A 9,462-nucleotide genomic window follows, 5' to 3' on the forward strand; every position below is an offset into this window, starting at 1 on the left:
ATCAAGAATTATTTTATTTCGATCTACAGTGTAATAGAAGTTAAGAAAAATATTAGCCTATAGCCCTAAATATATAGATTACAAGCTAATTCCTTTTTTCTTAACTTTTAACTTCTAAAAATTATCAAGAATATTAAATCAACTCAATAGGCTAAAGAATTTTCTTATACAAACTTAACGAATGCACTTCAAAACGAAGTTTTCATATATAAATTCAGGAATCACGAATATGACAAAATAATATTATTTTTTTATATATTAGTTGTATAGCTATAATAGTTGTATCAAATGAATAAGGAAATTATGCCTTGAATTTATTAAGTAATGTTTAATTTCGTTCGTTTCGCTCTCTGGAAATGTAAAGAAAAATACAGTTTTTACTTGGAATTCGTTTTTAATCCCTGGTTTTAAACAAGGATATACATGAGATAATTTATATATTATTGCTTGAATATTTCCTATAAATTACAAAGGTTTAATTGGAATCTTTATTTCAAACGACCCGACCGCCGCGACCCGAATAAGTGATGTTTTATTAACAAATTTCGGGAGGAGCTCGCACAGATAATTAACACGGCCAATTCACCATTAGCAATCACACTCCCTATCCAAACACCACAAGCGAATCCCCTTAAATAGCCAAGCATTCTTACCTTCATTCATCTCTAGTTTTTCAGCATTTGGCACGTCCAATAGCTTCAAAGCATGTCCGAGATCGAAGTCGAGGATTATTCCTTGGATTTTGAGGATCCTGCCGCTCCTCCAGCCTCCGTCCAGGCCGCCGACCAGGCCGCCGACCAGGCCACCAGCGCTCCGCAGGATCCTCCAACCGAGCTTGCGGCTGCATCGCGGGGCCGCAGGCCTTCCCGCGCCACCGCCGCTCGCACTTCTAGGCGCCGTACCACACCATCACCACCACCTTCCAAGCGTCAGCCATCTTCCCCAGCATCTTCCTACGCTTCAGCCCTCTCCTCCGCCCCAGCCAAGGGGAAATGGACCGTAGCGGGGCTCCGCCAAGCGCTCACCAGCTCTGGCGTCATCATCCCACGCCGTTCTACAAAGGCGGACCTCCTCAACCTCTACGCTTCCCTTCAAGCGGAGGAGAATCCAGGTTCCACTCCTCCCTCCAGGGCTTCAGGCAGAGCAGGCACGGGCCGCAGCGCTCCCTACTCTCGGCCCGAGCAAACTGCCACTCCTCCGAGGACGGCTTCTCGGCCGTCAGGACGCAGCGATAGACCGTCAGCGAGCCTGGGCCACGCCCCGAAGGCCGCGGTCGCCAGCCACCGCCCTCCTCCTCGATCATCCGAGCGGGAGCTCGCTGCTTATGCCGGCGGAGAGCCGGTCTTCGCCTCCACAAGCCGCCACTGCGGCGCGAGCCCGCCCCCACCGGCGGAAAAATCTCGCTCGCAGCTTTTGCCCCGCTATTCTCCCAACCCCCTCCCCTACCCATGGCCCGCAGCTCCGCCGTCCAACCATAGTACGAGCTTTCCCCCGCTACTGGCACAAGCACCGGTGCCCCCCATACCCCCCCTCTTCCCTTCCCTTTCCTCTGCCCCAGGAGCTGTCCCCAGCGTGAGCCTGCCTCTTACCACGCACGCTCCGATGCCTGCCATTCCACCTCTTTTCCCTTCCCTCTCCTCCGCCCCAGGAGCTGCCCCCAGCGTGAGCCTGCCTCTTACCACGCACGCTCCGATGCCCGCCATTCCCCCTCTTTTTCCTCCGTTTTCTTCCGTCCCACAAAATGCCCACAGCGCAAGCATGCCCCCGCCAGCAGTTACGGCAGCTACCTTTCCTCCTCAAACCCGCACTCCCTTCTCACTAGCCTCAGCCACGCCCCTTCCAGCCCCTCCAAACGCACTTGCGCTGGAACCGCCCCCCGTACCCAACTCCATCAGGACCCAAATTCTGGCAGGTGCAGACGTGGATCTTTTTTCCCTCTTGTCTCCTATTTCACCCTCACCCGCCGATCGCCAAATCAATTGCGGCGATTTTTCAGTCACCCTCAAAAATTCAGCGCACAGCCAGTCACGTATATTGTCATTTGCCGAATTTACCATCGCCTTCACCCGCTATTCAGAAGTCATCTGCGCCACTTTTCCCCACAGGAGACGCGAGCTCAGCGACTATCTCACGATAATCGCCGAACTCGCGCTATCATACGGAGGTTCCCACTTTTACACGTACCACAAGTTGTTTTCCGCCAAATGTGCCATCCGCGTAGCCCAGTGGAACCAGTGTCCTTACTGGGGGGCTCTGGACACGGAGCTCCATAACCGAGTGTTCCTGGGCTGCCGCAACATTTCTTGCGCAGTCTGCCGTTCTTTTTCCCATCCCACCATCAACTGCCCTTTCATCAATCCATCCATTCCTCCCTGCCCCGAATCATCCCAACCCAAATCCACCAGCTACGTCCCGCGCCTTATGGATACCCCAGCCACACCCACCCCCACATTTCGCCGCCGCCCATCTTCCTCCGACAGCCAGGTCTGCACCGATTTCAACAACGGCAGGTGCACAAGACAACGCTGCCGGTTCATGCACGTGTGCAACTTTTGTGGCGGTGCTCACGCCCGTCTCGTTTGTCCTGTCCAAAAAGCTGCAAATAAAAATTCTAAAAATTATTTATCGACCCCTGTAAATGTTTCTCGTTTGTCTGCAGAATTGCTTCACCACCCTGACTCTCATTTTACAGATTATGTTCTTTCAGGTCTCGCACACGGCTTCCACCCTGGTGTTGAAAGTCTCCCCTCCCAAAGCCTCGTCTGCCCAAATCTCCAGTCCGCCCTCACCGAACCCGAAACAGTTGACCTTCTAATCAAAAAAGAAATAGACGCAAAATTTATGATCGGCCCCTTTTCCGTCCCTCCCTTCTGCATTTTTCGGGTCAGCCCCATTGGCGTAGCCACCAGAAAATTCTCAGGCAAAAAACGCCTCATAATCGATCTCTCATCTCCACATAATTCCCCGTTCCCTAGCATTAACAGCCTCATTCCGCTCGAAGAATTCTCTCTCCATTATCACGATGTCGACCAAGCCATCACCCTGATTAAAGAGGCAGGTCGCGGCGCTTGGCTGGCCAAAGTCGACATTACTTCCGCCTTTAAAGTAATGCCCATCCACCCAGGTTTTTGGCACTTATTCGGCATCCGCTGGAAGAACAAATTCTATTTCGCCGTCCGCCTCACATTCGGTTGCAGAAGCAGCCCTAAAATCTTCGACACATTGTCAGAGGCAATTTGCTGGATCCTCTCCAACAATTACAACATACCCTACCTGATTCATCTTTTAGACGATTTCTTAATCATCTCGCCCCCAGACTCCGTCCCAGCCGCACACCTCTTGACAACTCAAAAGCTTTTCTCAGAGCTCGGGATTCCCCTCGCCCAAGACAAAACCGAGGGTCCTAGCACATCCATAGAATTTTTGGGCATCAACTTGGATTCTCAAAAATTCCTGGCCTCCCTACCCAAAGAAAAAATTGACAGGACGATCCTGGTAGCCTCCACTCTGTTATCAAAATCTAGCTGTTCCAAACGCGAACTATTATCTATTCTAGGTCATCTAAATTTCGCGATGCGCATCATCCCGCAAGGCCGCCCCTTCATCTCCCACCTCCTCTCCCTTGCATCCTCCGCCCACGCTCTGGAGGACATCATATCCATAACTGACTCGTGCCGCAACGAGCTCAGTCTATGGATATCCTTCCTCAAACAATGGAACGGCTTATCTTTCTTCTACAGCAACCTGATTTCTTCCCCAATCGATATCCAATTATATACCGACGCTGCCCCCTCCGTCGGGTTCGGAGGTTTTTTCGGAGGCCGCTGGTTCGCTTCCACATGGCCCCCCCCAGCTGGCACATTTGCCACAGCAGCTTTCATCCTCAGCGCTATTCGAGCTTTATCCGTTAGTGGCCGCAGCCTCCCTATGGGGCAAAGAGTGGTCCGCCACCAGCATCATCGTCCACTGCGATAACGAAGCTACCGTGCACTGCATTAACAAAGGTCGTTCCCATTCCCCCGCACTAATGCCTTTGCTTAGACGCTTGATTTGGATTTCGGCTTGTGACCAATTTATTATAACCGCAAAACACATTCCCGGGTCAAAAAAATCAAATTGCTGACTCTCTCTCTCGTTTTGCCTTTCAGAAATTCAGATTGCTGGCACCAGAGGCGGACCCGCTCCCAACCCCAGTTCCTCCTTATTCAGAACTGATATTCCCATAAACCACCCTCTGAGACCTCTCCTCGAAGCGTCCATTAATTCCATTCTTCAAGCTGTCTCCCCCAGGACACTCCAATCCTACCTTACAGCATGGAAATGTTTTAAAATATTCCACTCTGCCTATAGTTTACCCTTCCCTGATTTTTCCCTGCTCGCCGTCACCTCATTTATCTCCCATCTCAACACCAATAAAAACCTCCAAGCCAGCTCCATTAAAGGATACCTAAGCGGAATCCAGTTTTTCCACAAACTGTTATATGGCTCGCCTTCACCCCATATAACCAATTCACAGACCTCCCTTCTCATCAAAGGTATCCAAAAAACCCAGCCCAACCGCCCAGACCCCAGACAACCTATCACTTTAAAAATTTTGACCAAATGCATCTCTACCCTCCGTAAAGGTTACCATTCCATCCATACTGCCCGCACATTAGACGCCATGTTTATCCTGGCTTTCTTCGGTTTCCTCAGATGCTCTGAGCTCGCCATTACATCTTGCTTCAACCCAGCTATCCACCCAACTATCTCCGATCTAGCAGTGCTAGACGGTGAAACCATCTCTTACTTCATAAAACAAAGTAAGACAGACCAAACCAAGAAAGGCCATTTTATTTATATTTTTAACCTCCGATCGCCCATCCAACCATTCCAAACCCTCCTAGCTTTCCTCCAGCTCAGGAAATCCCAATCCAAACTCCCTTCCGACCCCCTTTTTACAGACGACTTCAACCGCCCCGCCACTCGCTTCTGGTTCCAAAAGCACCTTAAGTCTGTCTTGCTTCTCTCTGGTACCCCAGCCGACAACTTTTCCAGCCATTCGTTCCGAATAGGCGCAGCAACCACAGCCGCCCAAAAAGGCCTCTCCCAACAGCAGATCCAAGCACTTGGTCGCTGGTCATCAGAAGCTTTTAAGAGCTATATCCGATCAGATCGCTCCCTCATCAAGGAAGCCCACCAAACCCTAGTCGGCCAATCCATTTAACGCCAGCCGTCCACTTGATCTCTAGCCACCCCTTCTAATTTCCCTTCCGCAACGGCTCATCCCCGCTTCAACATCCCCTCAGCGTCCCTCTCGCCTCCTTCCCCACACTGCCACAGCTGTGCCGCTCCCGCTGGAGCCCCCCGCTTACCTCCCTAATGCCGCTGCAATGCCAGCTCCCGCTGGAGCCCCCGCTTCCCTCCCTAATGCCGCTGCAATGCCTGCTCCCGCTGGAGCCCCCGCTTACCTCCATAAATGCCGCTGCAATGCCCGCTCCCGCTGGAGCCCCCGCTTCCCTCCCTAATGCCGCTGCAATGCCTGCTCCCGCTGGAGCCCCCGCTTACCTCCCTAATGCCGCTGCAATGCCCGCTCCCGCTGGAGCCCCCCGCTCATCTCCCTAATGCCGCAGCAGTGCCCACACCCACAGGAGCGTCATTTATAGTTCCCCACTGCCACAAGCTCCTTTCCCGCAGGAGGCTTTTCTATAATTTTTCCCCAGCAGTGCCCGCAAGAGCTCCTCCCATATTTTCATCTATGTCCGCTACTATTAACGTCCAGCATCCCTTCAGCCCAAGCTAGGCAAATTTTGGGGGGTTATCTGGCTGCTGTCCCGAGATCATTTGCCTTTTGGGGGAGTGCTTATTGGGTTCGGGCCATGCCGAGCTCAGACCCCTCTCCCTGGGCAGGGGGAGTGCCCCGGGCTCGGGAATGATTACCGAGCTCGGAGCCCTCTCCCGGACAGCACGCCAAATACGCTTAACTTTTACGCTGTTTATTATATGTAAGCGCGAACTCGTGAAAAATATTTTTGGATGACTCGTAACTGCGGGTAACCGCGGGTGACCGCAAGCACCCGCTCATTTTGGATCAACCCGCGCATCACTGATCAAACAAATGAGCGCCGTTTTCTAAAGTCTATGAGCGCAGCACACACAAATAAACTAAATTGACATACTGCAGTTAAATTTCAAAATGTGGTGTTTTTATATTTATAACATTTGAATACAGTTCAGCAACATACATCACACGACCTGACAACCAAGAGAGCTGACAATTGACCATCACTTAATTTCACCTCACGATTGAAAATGTGACACTGATTTCATATGACAGTTCAATAAACAAGTTAATAATATTAAGTCACTTATATTTTTGATGAAATAATGACTGTTTTGGTCTATTTTAGCAGCGAAAATAGATCCGATGAATCCAAACAAAGATCACAAATTTGCATTTTTTTTTTTTTTTCTGTTTTTTTTTTGCTCCCATCCTGTAGCCTACTCGCGCCCCCCCGCAAGAGTGTCCGGGGGGGCGCGCCCCACCGGTTGAGAACCACTGCTCTAATACAACGGTACTTTAAGAAAGTTATTTTCTGTGGCCAAGAAAATATCATTTCTTAGAGTTGATATAAAAATTATGCTGAATGTTCACTGGGCGAACAGTTAGTTGATGGAAAATTGATTCTGCTACAGTTACTACTGGCAGCTGATATAAATAATTGTAATTAATCATAATTAATTGTAATTATTTATATACATTTCCCTTTGAGCCAAATCGCGACAGGAGAAAGTAATCCATACTGATCCATAAAGTCCTTATTCAACGCCATATTCAACGCCATTATTCCAGAGCGCGGTGCTGTAGCAGGCTTACTTGAGCACGGGGCCGTGGCTGGAGTCCGTGAGCGGGCCACGGGTTCTGGGCTGAGTATGAGCTCTGGAGAACTGCGATGAGCGAGGGAGGACCGGAGGGAGTGAACTTGTTGGAGCAGCACGTGGAGGACGCTGGCTGGTGGTGAGCTGGTGTGGCCGCGTGTTTACAGATGGGGGCAAGATTAGAATCTTCCACATCGACATAGAAATTGAAAGAGGAATTACAAAGAGCAAGGACATAGTTGATAAACTATTAAAAAACAGATTGGTCTGCGGCAATCGTCAGGAGTTTTGGAACAGAAAAATTTGTCATCATTCAGCCCCATCTGAAAACATACGTTGATCATAGCATCGCTATAACTCACCAGGTGTACAACGCTCAGGAATTCCTCCACATATTGCTCCAATGGCCTCTTCACCTGCTGAATGTTCATAAGAATTTCCTCAGCCCAGAACATTTTGTTTGTAGGTCGGTTCCCAGCAAACATAACCGTTTGGGGCCCGCGTGGGCCCACTGTGGGCAAAAAATCGAACCCGTGCGGGCAGCCCGCTGTGGGCCCCAATACCGGCGTGAAATGCGGGGCACGTGTGGGCCCCACACTATGGGGCCCGTGTGGGGCCCGAGTGGGACAGCCCAAAAGTGTGGGTTAAGTGTGGGCTGGCCCACACAAAGCAGAGTGGGCCCCCAATTGGGCCGATTGTGGGCCCATAAAGTGTGGGCATGCTGTGGGCTGGGTGTGGGCACTGTGGGGATAGTGTGGGCATGCTGTGGGCTGGGTGTGGGCACTGTGGGGATAGTGTAGGGATGCTGTGGGCTGGGTGTGGGGACAGTGGGGAAAATGTGGGCATGTTGTAGGCTGGGTGGGGCCATTGTGGCCTTAACAAATAAGCTCTCTTATGCTTAACAACACTACATTTCTTATCATCAGCAGTCTTAAAAACTGTTGTGCTGCTTTATATTTTTGAGGAAACCATGATATATTTTTTCAGGATCCTTTAAATAACGCTTTTAAAAGAGCAGCATTTATTTGAAATAGGATTTTTGTGCAACAATGTAAAAGTTTTTTATCAACTTAACGCATCCTTGCTGAATAAAAATAATTTCTTAAACATTTCAAACGTAAAAATGTATTTCTTAGATTTAAAAAAAAAAAAATTAATAATAAAATACTGACCCCAAACTATTCAACAGTTGAATGTATTAAATAATTTTATAGGACAGAGCAATGATCAATTATTACTAAATCAGAATGTTAAGTAGATCATAAATCAGTTCCCTAAGGGGCAACAGTAGAACTCTGCCTGATCACTGTTCTTCTGCTCCTTCCACCATCCCAAGTGTCTTATACTGCGGAGGCATTTTAATAGATGTTTCCATTTCAGATGCTGTGGCCAGCCTACTTTTTGTTCCATCATCTAAGTGAGAAAGAAAAGAACAATTAAAATGTGTATATATATATATATATATATAAAACCTAAATAATACAACATTGTCTCAGTGTTTTTTGTCAATACTACGAAAGTCAATGGCATGAACAATGACAAAAATAGTTGAAATGTTCTTCTAAATCTTTTTTTTTTTTTTTTTTTTTTTAAACAACAACAGAGTGAGTAAATGATGACAGAACTGTATTTTTTGGAGGAAGGTGCACTGTAAGAAATTGCTAATGACTTTAAATTGATGCATGAATGTACAGCTTTAATAACTTTTTAACTTAAATGCACTTACATTACAAAAGATGCAGCGACCTGGTGGCTCTTTGTTTAGCTGAAGTTGACAAACCAAAGGGAGAAAAAGAGAAAGAGAGAAAAAAATATTAGTGAAATATAACAATACAACTTAAAGGCCTGGTTTCACAGACAGGGCTTAGACTAAGTCAGGATTAGGCCATAGTTCAATTAGGACATTTAAGTAACTTTTTATAAATGTTTAAACATTATAAATGTTACAAACATTACTGGTGTCCATCTTGAAGGAAAACAAAGGCACTGATATATTTTAAGATCAGTCAGTGCAAGTTTCTTTGACCTGAAACAGCTTGGATTTACATTTTACTCTGGGACTAGGCTTAAGCCTTGTCTGTGAAACCGGGGGAAAAAGTATTAAGGTTTTGACTACCTGACTCACTTACAGCAGTGGTGTCCTGAAGGACCAACATCCGACAGAGTTCAGCTCCAACCCGTCCACACGCCTGCTTGGAAGTCTGTGGTTCTCCTGAAGACCCTGATCAGCTGGTTCAGCTGTACATGGTTGGGGCTGGAGTAGATTGAAATCAGTACTCAAAAGAGAAATAAGACAAAAATTATATTAATGGTATAAAACAAACAAACAAACAAATAAATAAATAAATAAATAACAGTATGTAAAATAATATCTTCGAATGTAAAAGGAAGAAAAAATAAATAAAAATAAGTTAAGCTTTACACAGGTTACCAATTATGAAACAGCCAGGAGAAATCATTATACATGAATATGCTACCTTAATATTATTTCCTGGGCTATATATATATATATATATATATTTTTTTTTTTTTTTTTTTTTTTTTTACTTTCATTACATATTTTCATAATTGTTAAATTAGTATTGCAGGTGGCTGATTACATAT

General features: G+C 47.1%; 1 long non-coding RNA gene across 1 annotated transcript; it reads right to left on the reverse strand.

Annotated features, from left to right (window-relative positions):
• Positions 1-8,055: 8,055 nt before the first annotated feature.
• Positions 8,056-9,130, reverse strand: LOC127153864 (uncharacterized). Its single transcript, XR_007825351.1, has 3 exons — positions 8,988-9,130; positions 8,585-8,623; positions 8,056-8,271 (listed from the first exon to the last, which is right to left on the reverse strand). It is a non-coding gene; the product is annotated as an uncharacterized LOC127153864 (long non-coding RNA).
• Positions 9,131-9,462: the final 332 nt, after the last annotated feature.

The sequence above is a fragment of the Labeo rohita genome, chromosome 22 (assembly GCF_022985175.1).
Source record: "Labeo rohita strain BAU-BD-2019 chromosome 22, IGBB_LRoh.1.0, whole genome shotgun sequence".
NCBI lineage: Eukaryota > Metazoa > Chordata > Actinopteri > Cypriniformes > Cyprinidae > Labeo > Labeo rohita.